Source organism: Salmo salar, chromosome 08 (genome assembly GCF_965601325.2).
Source record: "Salmo salar chromosome 08, fSalSal1, whole genome shotgun sequence".
Lineage (NCBI taxonomy): Eukaryota > Metazoa > Chordata > Actinopteri > Salmoniformes > Salmonidae > Salmo > Salmo salar.
In genome coordinates this window covers 6,829,043-6,850,219 of record NC_138298.1, presented here as the reverse complement: position 1 = coordinate 6,850,219, position 21,177 = coordinate 6,829,043, and the positions used below count along the sequence as shown (strand labels likewise).

At 42.3% G+C, this 21,177-nt stretch overlaps 1 pseudogene across 1 annotated transcript; it reads left to right on the top strand.

Annotated features, from left to right (window-relative positions):
- The first annotated feature begins 271 nt into the window (after nt 1-271).
- On the top strand, nt 272-20,699 carry LOC106609869 (uncharacterized; annotated as a pseudogene). The gene is made up of 6 exons (XR_014393037.1): nt 272-699; nt 1,097-1,227; nt 1,408-1,569; nt 6,478-6,639; nt 12,854-12,965; nt 13,115-20,699. The product of XR_014393037.1 is annotated as an uncharacterized LOC106609869 (transcript).
- The last annotated feature ends 478 nt before the right edge of the window (nt 20,700-21,177 follow it).

Here is a 21,177-nt window from a genome sequence, read left to right as displayed (position 1 = left end):
GGTGGATGCAGGTCCTATGGGGCTCCACAGGTACATACAGATCGACGTAGTAGAGATGGTGTTCAAAACAATCTTGTTGTAAAAACTACCTCTTCATCCAATTATTGTAACAGCCTCGTACTGAACATATAATGCTTGTCATGTTGATCGATTTTAGGATTTTGTGCGGTTCTGTCATTGTAAAACTATCAAGCTCTCAACTAAAAGTTACCACTTTTGCCGCTTTCACCTCCCGCCTCTAGCAGGCGCTAACGTCGCGCGAATGATGACGGAAATATAAACACGATTGCAACTGATAACTCGCCGCGATCACTGACGTTCCAGAATAAGGCGATATGACGAATTGAACTGCACAGCATCACATACGTACCCCATGTAGTGTTTAATTTGCGTTGAAGACAGGACTTGGTTGATAGATGTTATCTATGTCACGTTAGCTAACAATGGCTAACTGTATGGTTTTTCACACTCAAATAGCCTCCATCATGGAGGTGTTAGCGAATGCTGCGGTGGCAGAGATCTGTAAACTCGTAGACGACGACTATGCAGTGTTTCGTTTGGAAATAACTCAAAGCCAGAAAGAAAACAGGACATTGCGGAGGAAACTACAGCTACTGGAACTGAAGGTGGCACGGGAGCGCGTCGTTGCCAGTCCCAGTAGTGTCAAGATCTTCGACCGAAACAGAAGAATGGCAAGAGGTACATTTAGCAGAAGGCCGAGGCTGCGCAGCCTGTCGCCGTTCATATATAGCTCAGTGACTGTCGCCCCAATCCGGCTCTGTGTTCAGATGTATTTCACAGAATTGGGTCTTGGTCAGTTGTTGGATAGTGTGTAATAATTCCCCTGATTAGTAAGCTATCTTGCGCAAAGACACAATCATATTCTAAGCAGATTCTTTATTTAATGCATATTCTATTTACACAATGAAAACAATGTTATGCATGGAATATAATACATCAATCAATAAATATTATATCAAGAAGTTATGAGAAGTGTTACTTTACATCCTTGTCAATTGTAGACAGTGTCAATAGTGTACAATATATCATTGACGGTACCTAAACCACCTCTTTTTCCCCCCAATCATTCTCTCAGGTGAAATACATCTCACTGGAGGCCACAGGAGCTTTGTGAAGCCAGCGGGACACAATACATGCAGAGATGACCAACCAATCACTGTTGATGAGGGGAGTGGAACCTCAACCCAGCAAGTTATCGTCATAGAGGTTAGTGTAATAGTGTTACATTAAATTACAGTGCATCATATGTGACCAGTTTATTTCAGAAAGGCTCCCCTCAGCTTTTCACTTGCTTACATGTACATCCTCTTTTATCTGCCATAGGGGAGCGTGTGACTTCCCTATGACATTGTTATCCGTTAATAACCTCCACTCTTGTTGTGTCAGTCTACAGAGGCTGCAGGTCCTGGGGTCAAACAGGAGAGGTCTGAAGGAAAGGAGGACCCACGGCATAGCAGAGACATCCAGAATGGAGCGGCTGGAGCGCCCCCTGTAGCCACGAAGGACCCCACCACTGCGCAGCCCAGGACCCGACACAGCATCACGGAGGTCAGTGGAACGCCGATCGCCGTCCTCAAGTCAGAGACAGACACCGAGACTTTAACTGTAACACAAATGCAATTACACAGAGGATCTGAACACAAATCTCTGGGCCTGGGTAGACTGGGCTGTCCTCCTGGCTCAGAGTATTTACCAGTATTTCACCAGGACCAGAGGACTGTTCATTCCCGTGGGGATGTTGATGGTGACTCGTTCGACACTGGTGGGGATGATCCCTCTTGTTCTTACACTACAGAGATGGACCGTGACAACATATCCTTGGGTTTAGAGACACAAACTGATCTGTCTAGAGGGGACTGGAACCAGTACAGTAGTAGTGTACACTCTGAAGGGTGCCTAGATGAGAAAGGCGAGGTTCTGGGCATAGATGAGGTGACGGTGAAAGTGGAGGGCGACGTTCCTCCCACATGGAATGCAGATAGTCACCTAGGAGATGGACTCACACAGGGCAGAGATTTCTTAGATTACAGGGAAAGCTTAGAGACAAATCCAAATGTCGCTACCCACTCCCCTTTACAAACGTTCAGGAATCGCGACCCAGTGTCCAGATCAATGGGGCCTACTGATCCACACCGCCTCGTCCTTTTCGATAAGGGATTGAACTCAAACGACAGGGCTAGAGCCCAGGCTCGGCGTGGAGGAGCAACATCAGTCAATAGTAAAGAGAAACGGTTCCTCTGCATGTTCTGTAACAAAGGCTTCAGCTGCCCCCAGAAGGTGGAGATCCACCAGAGGGTCCACACAGGGGTGAAACCCTTCAGCTGTACCCAGTGTCCCATGGCCTTCGCTCAGGCTGGTGACCTGAAGAGGCACCAGAGGGTCCATACTGGGGAGAAACCCTTCAGCTGTACCCAGTGTTCCATGGCCTTTGCCCAGGCTGGTCACCTGAAGAGACACCAGAGGGTCCACACAGGGGATAAATAATACAGCTGACCCCATTATCAGAAGAGATTCTTGCACCAGCTGAAGATGCACCTGAAGGTCCACACGGGAGAAAGGCTGTTTGTCTGTACGCACTGCCGGGAAGAGGTTCTCAGAGTGGAGATACCGGAAGAAAAAACATTCCGCTCGGTAGCTTCTGATGGTTAGATTAAACCCTGCATTAAAGACAAAGATGAATTGTCATTGTTGTCGGCACGAAAAAGATCCACAGACGCATTTGGAATTACGAGAGTTACCGATTTCAGTGTAGAATATTGCATCCAGACATTGTGTGATATATATAGGGCTGGGCGATATATCCAATTAATTCAAATTAATGTTTTAATGCAATGTTTCAAATGCATGTTTCGCAAGAATTTTGTTTTTATTTGTATATATTTTTTCATTCTATTGTGCCTTTAGAAAGTATTCATAGCCCTTGACTTATTCCACATTTTGTTATGGCCTGAATTCAAAATGGATAAAAAAAATAATAATTCTCGACCAACTACACAATACCCCATAATGAAAATAAACAATACCCCATTTTTGTGAATACAGAAATATCTCATTTACAAAAGTATTCACACCCCTAAGTCAATGCATATTAGAATCACAGCGATTACAGCTGTGAGTATCTAAGAGCTTTCCACACCTGGATTGTACAATATTTGCACATTTTTTAATTCTTCAAACTCTGGCAAGTTGGTTGTTGATAATTGCTAGACAGCCATTTTCAAGTCTTGCAATAGATTTTCAAGTAGATTTAAGTCAAAACTGTATTTCGGCCCCTCAGGAACATTCAACGTCATCTTGGTAAGCAATATATTTGGCCTTATGTTATGTTATTGTCCTACTGAAAGGTGAACTCTTTCCCAGTGTCAGTTGGAAAGCAAACTGAACCAGGTTTTCCACTAGGCATTTGCCTGTGCTTAGCTCTATTCCGTAGTCCTTTTGCCAATTTACAAGCGTACCCATAACATGATGCGGCCATCGCCATGCTTGAAAATATGAAGTGTTATTCAGAGATGTGTTGGATTAGATTTGCCCCAAACGTAACGCTTTGCATTCAGGACTTTTATTTCTTTGCCATATTTTTTTGCAGTATGACTTTAGTGCCTTATTGCAAACAGGAGGCATGTTTTGGAATATTTATATTCTGTACATGCTTCCTTCTTTTCACTCTGTCATTTGCATTAGTGTTGTGGATTAATTACAATGTTGTTGATCCATCCTCAGTTTTCTTCTATCACAGCCATTAAACTCTGTAACTGTTTAAAAGTCACAATTGGCCTCATGATGAAATCCCTGAGCGGTTTCCTTCCTCTCCAGCAACTGAATTAGGATGAACGCCTATATATTTGTAGTGACTGAGTGTATTGATACACTATCCAAAGTGTAATTAATAACTTCACCAAGCTGAAAGGTATATTCAATGTCTGCTTTTTAAAATGTTTTACCCATCTACCGGGGTGCTCTTATTTGCGAGGCATTGGAAAACCTCCCTGGTCTTTGTGGTTGAATCTGTGTTTGAAATTCACTGCTCGACTGTAGGACTTTATAGATGATTGTATGTGTGGGGTACAGAGATGTGATAGTCATAAAGATATATTGTTGAACACTATTATTGCACACAGAATGAGTTCATGCAAGTGATTATTTTTTATTTAACTAGGCAAGTCAGTTAAGAACAAATTCTTATTTCCAATGACGGCCTACTCTGTGCACTGTGCTAAGCACATTTTTACTCCTGAACTTATTTAGGCTTGCCATAACAAAGGCGTTGAATACTTATTGACTCAAGACATTTCAGCTTTTCATTTTCAATACATTTCTAAAAAAACATAATTTCACTTTGACATTATGGGGTGTTGTGTGTGTGACACAATCTTAAAATTCAGGCTGTAGCACAACAAAATGTTGGAAAAAGTCAAGGAGTGTGAGTACTTTCTGAAAGCACTGTCTTTTTGGTTTCGTGTCCTTCGTTTCTTCTGTGCTGTGTGCATTGTGCACCTTCCCACTCGCACACAGACACCAAGCCCCTCCCCCTGCCACTCACAACAACAATGATGAAAGATAACTGAACCTTTTGAACAATACCCCTTTTTATGTCTTAACTCCCAAATTGTAGAACAGAGCAGATCCTACTAAAACGAGAGGATCAATGAACATGATTGTGTCAGGGGCCTCCCGAGTGGCGCATTGGTCTAAGGCACTGCATCGCCACTAGAGATTCTGGGTTCGAGTCCAGGCTCTGTCGCAGCCGGCCGCAACCGGGAGACCCATGGGGCGGCGCACAATTGGCCCAGCGACGTCCGGGTTAGGTGAGGGTTTGGCCGGCAGGGATATCCTTGTCCCATCGCGCACTAGAGACTCCTGTGGCGGGCCGGGCACAGTGCACGCTGACACTCCTCCGGGTTAAGTGGGCATTGTGTCAAGAAGCAGTGCGGCTTGGTTGGGTTGCAGCGATGGGACAAGACTGTAACTACCAATTTGATACCACAAAATTGGGGAGAAAAAAGGGTCCAAAAAAAAAAAGAACATGATTGTGGAAAATTAATGTTCAGTTCTGTCGCGAGCTCAGTATTGTGGTACCACGTACCGCTAGCAGTATTTTAGCCACATAGTGTTATGTGCTTGCTGTCTAGTCTGTTTTATAAATGTGCAATGAGCATTAAAAAATACATTCATAAAAGGAATTGGCAACTCGTTCTCATTCCGAGAAATAAGCATCTTCTTGTCCAGGTAGGCCACTTGATTTCAATATCTAAACAAAGTGAACAGGCTATGTTGTTCCAACAGTTGGAGATGGATAGGAGGGTGCAATCATCACAGTTCAACTGTTCTACCTTGGTAGCAAGCAAATGGATCCAAGTGAACCAATAACTTTGATTTGAAGTTGGCTAGACTTGAACTATAAAGATTAGCTGGCTACTCATTAGAATGTGGGCTTGTGCTTGAGAGATTGTTTATGAGACCTGTGTTAATTTTCACCTACAAGATGATAGTCATTATTAGTGAATGCGCGTTATGCAGGGTTCTGGTTAAATTTGTAACATAAATTGCATTTTCATAGACTTGAAAGCTAGATCAGTGATTATTGCAAAAAAAAAGCAGTTTAAAATATTTTGATAAAATAATTACATTATTTGTGGGTCTTATGGTTGTGGAAGGTCATATATTTAGCCTAGGTATAATTTTACAAACCCTGAATTCATTAGATTATTTATGACTGTTTGAAATTAATTGTATTGCCCTTTAATTGTGCAACAAAGATTATTTAGAGAGAACTTTAGAACATCAAGTTGTATATCATGAATCATCCATAAATTTGAAAAAAATCAAGAAGATTTTTAGGCCCTATCGCCCAGCCCTAGGCATATAAGCCTAAAAGGCATGTTTTATATATTGTGTTTGTACTGTATAGGCTCTGATGCCTATTTCATTACTTCCATTTAACTACTTAATTTCTTTCCCAAGACACTTTTTAAGGAGAAAATGTATGTAGTTTATCATGTAGATTTTTAGTTGAGACGTGTATGTGTGGTTTTCATATGGTATATTTAAAACTTGTGTTTAATAAACACAAAATGGGACTTTTCATGCAGACTTTAATTGAGACTCTTCAGTATACATCTGATCTCACCCTATTCTGCATACACACAACAGCGCTTTATAAACATTATACACTTACTAAATATACCTACACATACCCACATACTAACAAACACCTACTGTACACATCAAATAGTTTAGTCAGGTTTGTCTGATGGTGACTTAGAACTGATGGTGACCACAACATGTTTATGTCCACTATGATGGGTTTAACAACAATGAAATCATTCTGTAACTACAGTACAGGACTCAAACATCGTCGGGAAGGGTAAAGACTCCATGTTGAAAGTGTTTATTATCTGTGTGAACACACATGAGGGAGTGTATGTCTGTGTAATCTGTATCACCTGTCACTTCCAGGAGGAGGGTTCAGAGGTGCTGCTGGTGAAGGATGAGGGGTGTGAGGAGAGTCTGGGGAACACTGAGGGGACCATGGTCATGGAGGACAACCAGACTACACCTCCTCCTGAACCCACAGAGGAACCAGCTGAGCAGCACAGGTCTATACACAGTCTCACTGAGGTGAGCCCACTGTGAACTACTGTCTGAATGTTATTAGGTCAGGGCTCGTATCCACAAAGCCTCTCAGAGCAGGAGTGCTGATCTAGGATCTGTTTAGCCTTTTAGATTATAATGAATAAAGATATGTAGACAGATGGGGACCTAATCCTAGATCAGCATTATTACGCTGAGACGTACAAGTATTTCACGACAACCGCAATAACATCTGCTGTGTATGTGACCAATAAAATTTGATCCTAGATGAGCCCTCCTACTGTGAGACACCTTCTAGATACCGGCCCTGATGTTGACTTAGTCATCATTACGACCAGGGTCTCTTTCACAAGGAGGCCCTGCTTATACAATTTATAAGACAACATCTAATCAAATCCAATACAATGTAAAACAAACAAAAATACAGCATTACACAAATATTCAAGAAAAAGTTACGAAGGTTCCCCAATCAATATTTTAAATTGCCCGAGCGGCACCAGAACATCCAATTGTAATGTATTTTGTAGTTGGATCTAGCAATGAGGTGCATTATAACAAAAAGTGGATTTATCTAGTTTGGCGGAGACCCGAGGAAACTCAAGAGTTAACCAACCCTATGAACGGGTTTGTTATCTCATGATTTTTATACTTTAACAACAAAGTTAGGTAAGTTGGAAGCTTGTGTAGTAGAGCTTTGTAAACAAACAAACAAACAAAAAAGGAGTAATGAAGTGATCTACTGGACTTTAATGAGGACCAGCCAATTTGATACAGGATGCCGTGGTGAATATTAAAACTGTCACCTGTGATAAAACAAATGGCGCTATGGTAGACGGCATCTAAAGGTTTAAAACTAGTGGCTGCTGCAATCTTGTAAATGGTGTCACCATAGTCAAAAACTATCAGGAAAGTTGACTGTACAATCTGCTTTCTGCTATTCCGGGAAAGGAAAGATCTATTTCTAGAAAATAATCCCACTTTCAAGCTTAGCTTTTTAACTAGCTCATCCATAACTTTTTTTTTTAAACATTTAAATCTTTGTCAATCCAAATGCCCAGATATTTACAAGCGGGAACCTAATCGATGGGAGAACCAACAATCCAATTAATAGAAATGTGGTCCATCTGAAATATTTTTGCGAGAATTAGAGAACATGTATTTAGTCTGGCCTACAATTAAGTACACATTTTAAACCAACCAGGTTTTCTGTAAGGCATCAAGGTCAGATTGCAGCATTTACAGCCTGCTCAAGTGGCAATGGCACACCCGAGTGCTTGCAGAGTGACGTCATCAGAGTGCAACGCATGCTGAAAGCGGAATGAGAGAGCGCTCAGTAAAAAAAAAAAAAAGTGTTACTGAAAAATGTCCCTTTTTTTTTTTTTTTTAAACTAGCCTACCTGTTTAATTTGGATCCTGCGACGTGGTTAGCGCAGTTGCTGTGGACCGCTACTATCTGTTCCGGGACACTGCCAAACCCTGAAGTCTGAAGAGCTGCTGCTTGGCGACGCAGCTAGCCTAGTTGCTAGCTATTAAGCTAGCCAGGTTTCTTTGACAATTTGAACACAGCATGCAACGCGGTTAGCCCTTGTGGCTGGGACCGCGGATAGTCCTGAGCTTGTGGCTGTTTAAATCCCTGCTGTTTGTTGCTGTTCCCATCGGCCCTGCGAGCTGTGCTGGCTGAAATTGTGTGGAGTACCAGCGTTAGCCTACGTTGCTACTATCATGCCGCCCAAAGTCAAAGAAGGTTGGAGAGGACAGTGTAAATCAACAAAAATGTCTACAGGCAATTGTTACAGCAACAGAAAAATGGCTTCAAGAGCTTTGTCCAAATACTGGTGGACTCGACTAACAAAATAATGGACGATCTGACCAGGGAGAGGTGAATGTCATGGAAGAGACTTGCAGCAAGATGACAACAAACTAAGTCCACATGAGATGACCTCAGCGAATCATTATTACAGATGACTGGGAAAAAAGACTTATCTAGGGACAATCCAGGAGGAATAACATTGTTGTGGATGGCATACCAGAGTCTACACATGAGACCTGGATGGAGTTTGAGGAGAAAGTGAGAAAACGATCACTGAAAAGCTGCAGATGGATCAAAAGAAAGTTGAGGTGGAGCCACGCCCACAGGTCTGGAAAACATGTAACTAGCCCAGGTGACAGACCCAGGCTGATAGTGGTCAAGTTCCTAAGGTTCAAGGACAAGATGGCTGTTCTGGAGAGACCCAAGAACTTGAGAGGAACCAACATCTTCCTCAATGAGGACTTCTCTGAAGTTGTGTGCCAGAGGCAGAAAGAACTTATCCCAGCCATATGAAAGCTGCCAGATAGCATGGGGACATTGCTTACATCTGCTACGACAAGCTCATTGTCCACCCTCCGTCTCAAAAGCCCGGGAGGAGTGAGAGAGCCAAGCTTCCGGGTCAGTAGCTTCAGCCCAACATCACATACATACACCAACTGTCACTCACAGGTGCCTGATTGACTGACTCTTAGCAAAATAATAATAATTTCTCTCTCCATATTATGTCCATCTCAGGTAAGCTACCCAGGAAAGGGCTAAGATTGGCCCATATTAATTACAGTGCCTTCGGAAAGTATTAATACCTATTGACCCATTCCACATTGTTGTTACAGCCTGAACTCAAAATGGATTGAATGTATTTTTTTCTCAGTCATGTACACACAATATCCCATAATGACAAAGAGAGAACATATTTTTCAGACATTTTTTGCTCATTTATTTTAGATGAAATACGGAAATAACTCATTTCCATAGCTATTCAAACCCCTGAGTTGAAACTTTGTAGAAGCACCTTTGGCTGAGATTATAGCTGTATTAAAGAGTATTTCTTTAGTACCTTGGATGCGTGTTTTGGAATATTTTTATTCTGTACAGGCCTCCTTTTCACTCTGTCAATTAGGTTAGTATTGTGGAGTAACTATGTTGTTGATCCATCCTCAGTTTTCTCCTATCAGAGCCATTAAACTCTAACTGTTTTAAAGTCACCATTGGCCTAGGAAGGACCCCTGTATCTGTGTAGTGACTGGGTATATTGATTCACCATCCAAAGAGTAATTAATAACTTCACCATGCTCAAAGACATAGTCAATGTCTGTTTGTTTTTTTTTTTTTTCTACCAATCTACCAATAGGTGCTCTTCTTTGCGAGGCATTGGAAAAACCTCCCTGGTCTTTGTGGTTGAATCTGTGTTTGAAATTCACTTGCTCGACTGAGGGACCTTACAATTATCTGTAAGTGTAGGGTACAGAGATAGTAGTCATTCAATAAGCATGTTAAACACTTATTGCACACAGAGTGTCTTGTATAAGCAGGTCCAGTAATAACCACTCAGCTTTCATGGGCAAATCACATCAGCCAGCTGCATCCCCTACCAGCCCTCACTCAGCTGCTTCAGTCCGTCTGCTCTTCATGCGTGTCTATAACTGTCAGTTTTATTTATATATATATATATATATATATATATAAGCAATGTTGATACATTGTATAATTTCCTCGCCTTTTATAACCAAGAGCACAGACCAGTCTGAGTAGACTTTGCACTTCACTGTCACGCAGCCTCTGAGTGTCGGGGAGGGAAAATCGAGCAGTGCTTCGCGACACGCATGCGTACAGCTTTACAGCAAAGAAAACGGCTCATCTCTAGCCTAAACGGTTACAAAAAAATATTACCGGGGATGCCTTTTTTTCTTTCTATCGGGATTCGCACACATTTGACATAAATTCACAAATCGTGTCGCGGGCCATTTTAAACGAAACCCTGGTCGCAAATTTTTGCGTTGATAAGTAACAGCGTTGTTCGGTCATGTTACCTACTGTGGCTAGCTAACAACCTGGTAACTTGACAGTAAGTTTAGGCAAATTTGATTGGCACAGGAAGAAAGGAAAGGGTCTGCTACTCATGAGATGTGCTTCAAAAGGTAGGATTCATATAGCCTAATGTAAGCCTAAACTATATAAAAAAATCAATTTATTTCTGGTGCTCCTTAAATTCAGTTTGGTGCCTAACTTGTAAAAGTTGGGAGCAGTGTGTGTTTGTAGGGGAGAGAGAGTGGTATGTGTGTTTTTGAGAGTGAGGGCGACAGTGTGTGTGTGCCTGTTAACTACAGAGTAAAGGTTTCATGCAGTGTTTTTCCCCTTACTGACACAATGACATGCAGATTATTATGCATGTACGGTATATTCCTTCCTCCCATTCCTCCAGCTAAATCACAGGTAGGCCTTTGCAAATATGAGCAAATCAGCCGTTCTATGCCGTATTATATTATACACTGTGAAGTTAAATTCAATGTGTTGTATTGAGTCGAAGTCTGAGTTTCAGTGACCGATATTTGGAGAGATTTTTGAAAACGTGAACAAGCGTCCGATGAACGGGGCGCACAGGATGCTAAAACACAGATCATTTTTTCCTACCAAGGTATCGCGATACTATTCGGTGTCGTGGTACCCTGGCCTGGTATCGTTTGTAAAATGTTGGTATCATGACAACACTAGTTCAAATAAATTATGCAAAATAGGTGGCAAAAAAGTCAGCCAGGCTGCTCAGCTGATTGGTTGACATACTGTAAATGTTCTTTTTTACAAAAATTAACAAAATTATGAAATTATATTACCAAACCAAGATAAATGACATAAAACACAATGGAAAAATACTTTGGAGTACCTTAAGTTACATCATGGGCAGAAATCCTAATTCTTCTCCATCGTTCATTTTGATGGGTAATTTATAATAAAACCTTTTGATATTGCCAATCATTTCAATGACTAATCAGGGCATAACTACAATCTGTCTCCTTAATTAGCCTAGTGCACATGTGCACTAGCCCGAGCTCATTTTCCCTGGCTAAACCGTTCTTATTATACCTCAGTGGGCTAAACTAGCTGGCTAGCTGAACTATGCCAAACTTCATAAATACTGCACCCTCAACTTCAAAACTCCTTTGCTCGTTATACAATCATGTCATGTAACTAAGAAATTAGCTGGGTGAAAAACTTAAATGATGAATTGTTTTGTTGAACAGTCATATCTGGTTTGAGATGTCTGTCATAAGACGACGGTGGTGAAGGATATCATTGCTACTTAATGTGGATTCAAGTTCAGTTTTGAGATCCACCGACATCATTGGCGTAGGTTTAGCTGGAAGTTTCTGACTGGTCTGGGAACTGTAACAACGGGCAGCCTCTCCCCGCTCGGCTCAATGGGTTATGTAGTGATTTTGCCAACACAGCCAGATATTTACAGTCTTGTACCCTTTACCATTTTTTTTAACTGACTATTGAATTACTTGATTAAATCTGACTTTATCAGTATAATGAGTAATCCAGGAATGTCACGTGTCAATTAACTTGAGAAAACTCGCATAAATAGCAAATCTACAGATCGCTATGACTACACTGAATGGCTAAATTACTTCCGGACTCTCAGGTTCCGCGGAGCTCCTCTTCACCACTCTGATCGTGGTCAAGTCATAATGACAGAGTTGTTGTGAAGATGAGGGGCATGTCTGTTGTTCTGTGTTACAGTACAAATCAACTGTACTGTAAAATCAACTGTTACGGGGCTGGTCTTGGCCCATCTTGATTATGGTCAGGTAGTATGGTCAAGTGCAGCAAAGAAAGACCTAGCAAAGCTGCATCTGGCTCAAAGCACTGAGATGCAGTGCCTCAGATCGCTGCGCCACTCAGGAGCACTAAAGGGTTGACGAGACAGGAACTGCTTCTATTCTAGTTTTCATCCGAAAATATTACTGTGATGAAAATTCCCAATTGTCTGCATAATCAAATAACATTCAGCTCAGACACCCGTACATACCCCCCACAAGACATGCCACCACGGGTCTCTTCACAGTCCCCAAGTCCAAAACAAATTCACGGCAACGCACAGTATTATACTGAGCCGTGATCGCATGGAACTCCCATCTCCTATTACTCAAGCATCTCATTGACCGGCGGGGTCTGTGAGGCGACACACTAACACACCCATTTTTTTTTGTTTATGTATCGTTTGTATATCGTATTTTAAATGTGTGTGACTGTCCTTGTCTATCACTAAGTGTTTTGTTACTTGTCGTCCTTTGTGTTTTTTTGTGGACCCCAGCTGCTGCTTTGGCAAAAGCTGATGGGGATCCAAATACTGTTGTCTGCGTAAATGCCTTTCAATGATACAAGTCCAACCCAAATAGTGCCAACTAAACCAAACCTTTACTATTGCAGTCAATAGACATGGAGGATGGGAAGCCTGATCTGCTGCTGGTCAAAGAGGAGACAATAGAAAACGAAGCAGAGAGCATTGATCTGCTGAGTGGAGTAAAGATGAGGGAGCAAGGTAAGGGAGAAATACATATAGCCTACATACAGTAATAGATCTTCAATGAGAATAGTGATGCACCTGGCTATTATTTTGTCCATACAACTCCATATGTAGAGTTTTCTTTGCCATATTTTTTAAGTCTATTTTGTAACCTATTCCTGCAGATAGTTGGCTGGAGGCTAACAAAGGAGACTGGGTGGCCATCTTGGATTCGCAGGCCAGGACCAGAGGTGACATAGTGGATGTCAGTGGATGGGACAGTGTCCTCAACTCTGGGTTGGGGAACAACACTCTTAACCAGAAACAGACTGTCGAACCCAAAACAATAACCAAACTTAGTCTCCATGACAACAGACTGGCTGAGACCAGGACGAGGCGTAGATTTGGTCGAGGAGGTGTACATATGCAGCAGGAGAGAACAGACACAGATTCGGCTAGCGATGCTCCGTCCTGCTCCTATAGTTGTGATTCAGAGAGACTGATGGGGCCTCAGGTTAACCCCCTAACAGATGCTGCCTTCAGCCTGCCTTCTATAGGATCTATCAACTGGAACATGGACCCTGCGACAACACAGACACTCCCTGGCCTTCATCCTCCTCACACTCTCCTAATGTTAAACCAGACCTCAGACAATGCCAGTGCCTCAACACTTAATGGCTACACAAGCCCATTGACAAATGACAGTAGTGGAAACAGCATTAGTAAAGGTGGCGGCGCCAAAGAGAAGCGCTTCCTGTGTTCGTTCTGTGGGAAAGCCTTCCGTTTCCCCCAACAGGTGGCAGTCCACCAGAGGTTGCACATGGGGGAGAAACCGTTCGGCTGCCACCTGTGCCGGGCTAGTTTCTCCCACTCGTCCAACCTGAAGAGGCACCAGAGGGTCCACACAGGGGAGAAACCATTCGGCTGCCACCTGTGCCGGGCGAGTTTCTCCCACTCCTCCAACCTGAAGAGGCACCAGAGGGTCCACACAGGGGAGAAACCCTACAGCTGCCCCAGTGTGAGGATAAGTTCTCCCACCAGCTGAAGATGCAGTTGAAGGTCCACAAGGGAGAGAGGCCGTTTGCCTGTATGCACTGCAGGAAAAGGTTCTCAGAGAGGAGCTACCTCAGGATACACCAGCAGAAAATGCACATGAATAGTGGTAACGTAGTACTAGTTAGTCAGTTTGTAGTTCATTCTGTTGGTTTTGGATGTAGTAGGGAACTGAATGAGGAGAACTTAGGAAAGAAAAAGTATGATGAGGCAGAGTAGATAATATGGTGATGGCTGGTGTGATGGTGTTTTAAAAAATGCTTCAATGATGAAGAGTGACAAACTTTGTGTCTTTAGGTGTTTTATAGTGAGATAATGATAGTGCCTTAATTCATGTTTACTTGAGGAAGTAGTGAAGATGTATGTAGCGTGCAATTCCACGGTAACAGTGACACTGATGCTCACTTTTTCACTTTAAAATCTATGCTAAGCAAAAACCATTGATTGCAAAGTTTAACAAACCATACATACACCTACAGTTGAGGTTGAAAGTTTACATACACCTTAGCCAAATACATTTAAACTCCGTTTTTCACAATTCCTGACATTTAATCCTAGTAAAAATTCCCTGTCTTAGGTCAGTTAGGATCACAACTATATTTTAAGAATGTGAAATGTCTGAATAATAGTAGCGAGAATGATTTATTTCAGCTTTTATTTCATTCGTCACATTCCCAGTGGGCCAGAAGTTTACATACACTCAATTAGTATTTGGCAGCATTTGGCACACGCTTTTTCAGTTCTGCCCACAGATTCTCTATAGGATTGAGGTCAGGGCTTTGTGATGGCCACTCCAGTACCTTGACTTTGTTGTCCTTAAGCCATTTTGCCACAACTTTGGAATAATGCTTGGGGTCATTGTCCATTTGGAGGACTCATTTGCGACCAAGCTTTAACTTCCTGATTGATATCTTGAGATGTTGCTTCAATATATCCACATAATTTTCCTGCCTCATGATGCCATCTATTTTGTGAAGTGCACCAGTCCCTCCTGCAGCAAAGCACCCCACAACATGATGCTGCCATCCCCGTGCTTCACAGTTGGGATGGTGTTCTTCGGCTTGCAAGCCTCCCCCCTTTTTCCTCCAAACATAACGATGGTCATTATGACCAACAGTTCTATTTTTGTTTCATCAGACCAGAGGACATTTCTCCAAAAAGTACGATCTTTGTCCCCATGTGCAGTTGCAAACCATCGTCTGGCTTTTTTATGGCGGTTTTGGAGCAGTGGCTTCTTCCTTGCTGAGCGGCCTTTTAGGTTATGTTGATATAGGACTCGTTTTACTGTGGATATAGATACTTTTGTACCTGTTTCCTCCAGCATCTTCACAAGGTCCTTTGCTGTTGTTCTGGGATTGATTTGCACTTTTCACCCAAAGTATGTTCATCTCTAAGCGACAGAACGCGTCTCATTCCTAAGCGGCATGACGGCTGCGTGGTCTCATGGTGTTTATACTTGCGTACTATTGTTTGTACAGATGAATGTGGTACCTTCAGGCGTTTAGAAATTGCTCCTAAGGATGAACCAGACTTGTGGAGGTCAACAATTATTTTATTTTTTTCTGAGGTCTTGGCTGATTTCTTTTGATTTTCCAAAGAGACACTGAGTTTGAAGGTAGGCCTTGAAATACATCCACAGGTACACCTCCAATTGACTCAAATGATGTCAATTAGCCTATCAGAAGCTTCTAAAGCCATGACATCATTTTCTGGAATTTTCCAAGCTGTTTAAAGGCACAGTCATCTTAGTGTATGTAAACTTCTGACCCACTGGAATTGTGATACAGTGAATTATAAGTGAAATAATCTGTAAACAATTGTTGGAAAAATGACTTGTGTCATGCACACAGTAGATGTTCTAGCCGACTTGCCAAAACTATAGTTTGTTAACAAGAAATTTGTGGAGTGGTGGAAAAATTAGTTTTAATGTCTCCAACCTAAGTGTATGTAAACTTCCGACTTCAACTGTATATGCAGAAGTTTACTTTTAACAATTTCCACTGACAATTTTACTAAAACACATTTATTTGAGGAGCAGTGCGGATGCAAATTTTGATAAAAGAATGGCAGTTTTGTGACCACTTTTTTCCAAAAACTCTTAAATATCTATTCCGAATTAAGATTCAAATATGTCTGCAGAAAGAATGTGCCAGCTATGATATGACACCTTGAGTTAGAAAAAAAACAATGTAGGTGATTGAACTACAGTCAGTGAAGTGGAACAACACCCAGAAACAGAATGACATCATGGGTACTTGATCTGTACTATATAGAAATGCATAATTATGAGTGTAATTCTCTTCATGGTGATGTATTCTGAATAGGTACCAAGGTAGAAAAATGTAATCCTCCTTTGCATGTTTGAGTATTATACTACACACTGGCTATTATTCTAATGAGCTCCGCACCCAAACAAGACCAAATTTGGTTGGTCAAGACCGGACCAAATCTGTCCCAATCATAGACTTCTATGTTTAACAAGTTTGGACATTACAGTATAGTTCAGTAGAGTACAGTAAAGAAAAGTATAGTACAGTACATTATACTGTACTGAACTATAATTTTCTTTGCTGTGGTCTACTGTGCTTTACTGTAACTGTTTTGAGACTACTATGATTTCCTATTGGGGCCAATTCAATTGCAGTCATTCTGTTACTGATAGCGATTTGGTTAGAGAGGGTAGCGTCTCTGGCAACCTAACCGATAGAATGAACAACCAGCCCGATTGGGTAGCAACACTAGATTTGTGTCAGGACTATAGCCCGTGGAAGGGTGAATAATTAAAGTTTTTTATTTGTATATGTTGGTAACCCGTTGTTTAAAAGTGGTAATGACCTCAAACCCAGTGTTTGGAGGATATGTTGGGAGGGTGTTATAAACTCAGCAAAAAAAGGAAATGTCCTCTCCCTGTCAACTGCGTTTTATTTAGAGCAAACTTAACATGTGCAAATATTTGTATGAACATAAGATTCAACAACTGAGACACAAACTGAACAAGTTCCACAGACATGTGACTAACATAAATGGAATAATGTGTCCCTGAACAAAGGGGGGGTCAAAATCAAAAGTAACAGTCAGTATCTGGTGTGCCCACCAGTTGCATTAAGTACTGCAGTGCATCTCCTCCCCATGGACTGCACCAGATTTGCCAGTTCTTGCTGTGAGTTGTTACCCCACTCTTCCACCAAGGCACCTGCAAGTTCCTGGACATTTCTGGGGGGAATGGCCCTAGCCCTCACCCTCCGATCCAACAGGTCCCAGACATGCTCAATGGGATTGAGATCCGGGCTCTTCGCTGGCCATGGCAGAACACTGACATTCCTGTCTTGCACGAACTCACGCACAGAACAAGCAGTATGGCATTGTGGCATTGTCATGCTGGAGGGTCATGTCAGAATGAGCCTGCTGGAAGGGTACCACATGAGGGAGGAGGATGTCGTCCCTGTAACGCACAGCGTTGAGATTGCCTGCAATGACAACAAACTTAGTCCGATGATGCTGTGACACACTGCCACAGACCATCTCCAAATCGATCCCGTTGCAGAGTACAGGCCTCGGTGTAACGCTCATTCCTTCGACGATAAACGCATATCTGACCACCCCTGGTGAGACAAAACCACGACTCTTCAGTGAAGAGCACTTTTTGCCAATCCTGTCTGGTCCAGCGACGGTGAGTTTATGCCCATAGGCGACGTTGTTGCCGGTGATGTCTGGTGAGGACCTTCCTTACAACAGGCCTACAAGCCCTCAGTCCAGCCTCTCTCAGCCTATTGCGGACAGTCTGAGCACTGATGGAGAGATTGTGAGATCCTGGTGTAACTCGGGCAGTTGTTGCCATCCTGTGCCTGTCCCGCAGGTGTGATGTTCGGATGTACCGATCCTGTGCAGGTGTTGTTACACTTGGTCTGCCACTGCGAGGACGATCAGCTGTCTTCCTGTAGCACTGTGTTAGGCCTCTCACAGTACAGACATTGCAATTTATTGCCCTGGCCACATCTGCAGTACTCATGCCTCCTTGCAGCATGCCTAAGGCACGTTCATGCAGATGAGCGGGGACCCTGGGCATCTTTCTTTTGGTGTTTTTCAGAGTCAGTAGAAAGGCCTCTTTAGTGTCCTAAGTTTTCAGAACTGTGACCTTAATTGCCTACCGTCTGTAAGCTGTTAGTGTCTTAACGTCCATTCCACTGGTGCATGTTCATTAATTGTTTATGGTTCATTGAACAAGCATGGGAAACAGTGTTTAAACCCTTTACAATGAAGATCTGTGAAGTTATTTGGATTTTTACGAATTATCTTTGAAAGACAGGGTCCTGAAAAAGGGATGTTTCTTTTTTTGCTGAGTTTACATAGGCATTTCATCATTAAGACCTCTAGGAAATCATGTCTGGAGGATGAAAATCCCCAAAACATTATTTTGATCAGAGTATTATTTATATCACCTCCCCTGTCTGATATCTTAACTTTCTCTATGCCACAAAATCAAAAAATGTAGAAATGTCATGTTTCAGGTCATTAAAATGTACTGCGACTGGATAATCCTGGTTGTTTCTCCTGATTGAACTTTTACGTTCACAAATTATCTTTTTGAGAGAATGAGAGGTTTTACCTACATGGACATTTAATAATGTAGATAACATGGGTGGTGGAGCACATCATTTATTCAATTGTTACCATGCACCTGCAAAAAAGATAGCTCAGATGTGCGAGTGCCTTTTGAATTTTGAAGCATACCAAACATAACAAATCATACTAATTTGAGTGTCCCGGATTTACATTTACTATGTTACTTCTAGTCTGAGACCAGGCTGTTCAAATCGATACTCTTGCAGAGTTTCTCATGACTCTCCGTCATTTGCTTGGAGCAGATGTGCTTGTGCCCTCACCCCTGGAATGCCTCCCAAAACTTTCAGAATTCAGCATCACATAGCAGTTTTTCACCCATACGTACTGCGGTCAAGTTTGAGACCGGTCTGCAAGTCAGTAGTTTCAGACTGTAGTAACTTGTTAAGAGGTTCAAGGAGCCCCAGGATTTTGTGAGTCGTGTTAGCAATAAACTTAAAGCTCGGCTTTGTCACTTATTTCAGTATGTCTGACTTCAAGTCTCACATATCAGCACCATATGCGCGAGTAGATTCTATTTCACCGAGCATCTCTGTGATGTCACTTGATTTAAAAATGACTGATACCATGGCAAGGTGGCCATTCCGTCTCTGATCAAGCAGTCTTTTCAGTTTTTCCCCACTGTAGTGTGCAGCCACCGTGGGATTCCTAAAGAAATAGTACAGGGAGCTACATACATTGAAAAAGTAATTATCGCCTCCTCAGGCGACATAGCGTACACCACAACCAACTGCAGACCTTGAACCAGGCGCTACAAAAAGCCTGTTTTCTCCCACTGAAAATGCGGCTTGGGTAAGTGTCAAGACAAACCTGCGCTGCCTCGTCACTGGGGTCGTCGATAGCAGTGGTGTATATTCATGGATGCAATATATGAACCAAGAAAAAAAAAAAAAAAGATCAGGTAGCCAAGGACAACAAAAACTTAAAGGATGTACTGTATGACAGAGTCATAGACCGTTTCGGCCACATGAGAGAGGAGGATGGCATTGGCGTTTCTCTACAAGTAGGGTGAGTCAACATGTTTGGGGCGGCAGCGTAGCCTAGTGGTTGGAGCGTTGGACTAGTAACCGAAAGGTTGCAAGATCGAATCCCTGAGCTGACAAGGTACAAATCTGTCGTTCTGCCCATGAACAAGGCAGTTAACCCACTGTTCCTAGGCCGTCATTGAAAATAAGAATTTGTTCTTAACTGACTTGCCTAGTTAAATAAAGGTTAAAAAAAAAACATGTTCTTCTACTTTCAAGCACGCACGAACACACATGAAATCAGTACCATGGACAGCCAAATCATACTGTATTTAGCTTACGTTGGACTAAATTGTTTTTGGTATCTGTTGTCACTGTATTAGACTAAGCATAGGTGATTTGATGTTGAAATGGTAACGTTCAAATGGTGTTGGAACAGTGTTTTATTTGTGACTTGCGGTAGCAATGGTTCTAAATCAATAGTTGTTAGTAGTCCAAAAATGTGGGAAACATTGACTTGCTTGACCATGCTGTAGGTCACAGGCAGCATTCTTCCTCCTCCAAACATGGCGATTTGAGTTGATGTCAAAGAGCTCCATTTTGGTCTCATCTGACCACAACACTTTCACCAGTTGTCCTCTGAGTCATTCAGATGTTCATTGGCAAACTTCAGATGGGCATGTATATGTATTCTTGAGCAGGGGGACCTTGCGGGCGCTGCAGGATTTCACTCCTTCACGGCGTAGTGTGTTACCAATTGTTTTCTTGGTGACTATGGTCCCAGCTGCCTTGAGATCATTGACAAGATCCTCCCGTGTAGTTCTGGGCTGATTCCTCACCGTTTTCATGATCATTGCAGCTCCACGAGGTGAGATCTTGCATGGAGCCCCAGGCCGAGGGATATTGACAGTTCTTTTGTGTTTCTTCCATTTGCGAATAATCGCACCAAATGTTGTCACCTTCTCACCCAGCTGCTTGGCGATGGTCTTGTAGCCCATTCTAGCCTTGTGTAGGTCTACAATCTTGTCCCTGGCATCCTTGGAGAGCTCTTTGGTCTTGGCCATGGTGGAGAGTTTGGAATCTGATTGATTGATTGCTTCTGTGGACAGGTGTCTTTTTTACAGGTAACAAGCTGCGGTTAGGAGCACTCCCTTTAAGAGTGTGCTCCTAATCTCAGCTCGTTACTTGTATAAAAGACACCTGGGAGCCAGAAATCTTTCTGATTGAGAGGGGGTCAAATACTTATTTCCCTCATTAAAATGCAAATCAATTTATAACATTTCTGACATGTGTTTTTCTGGATATTTTTGTTATTCTGTCTCTCACTGTTCAAATAAACCTACCATTAAAATTATAGACTGATCCTTTCTTTGTCAGTGGGCAAACATACAAAATCAGCAGGGGATCAAATACTTTTTTCCCCCACTGTATCACGTTGTCAAGGCATATGAACTAACAGGTTATAGAGCAAACAATGCTATTATCACAACACAGTTTGTAATATGGTATTTTTTTTCCTGGCTTGGCTTCCCCAAGGATTTTACCCACGCACCGCTAAGTTCAGGTGCTAGTGGCTGGAGTAACAGAGGTGCAGATGCGTTTGGTGATGT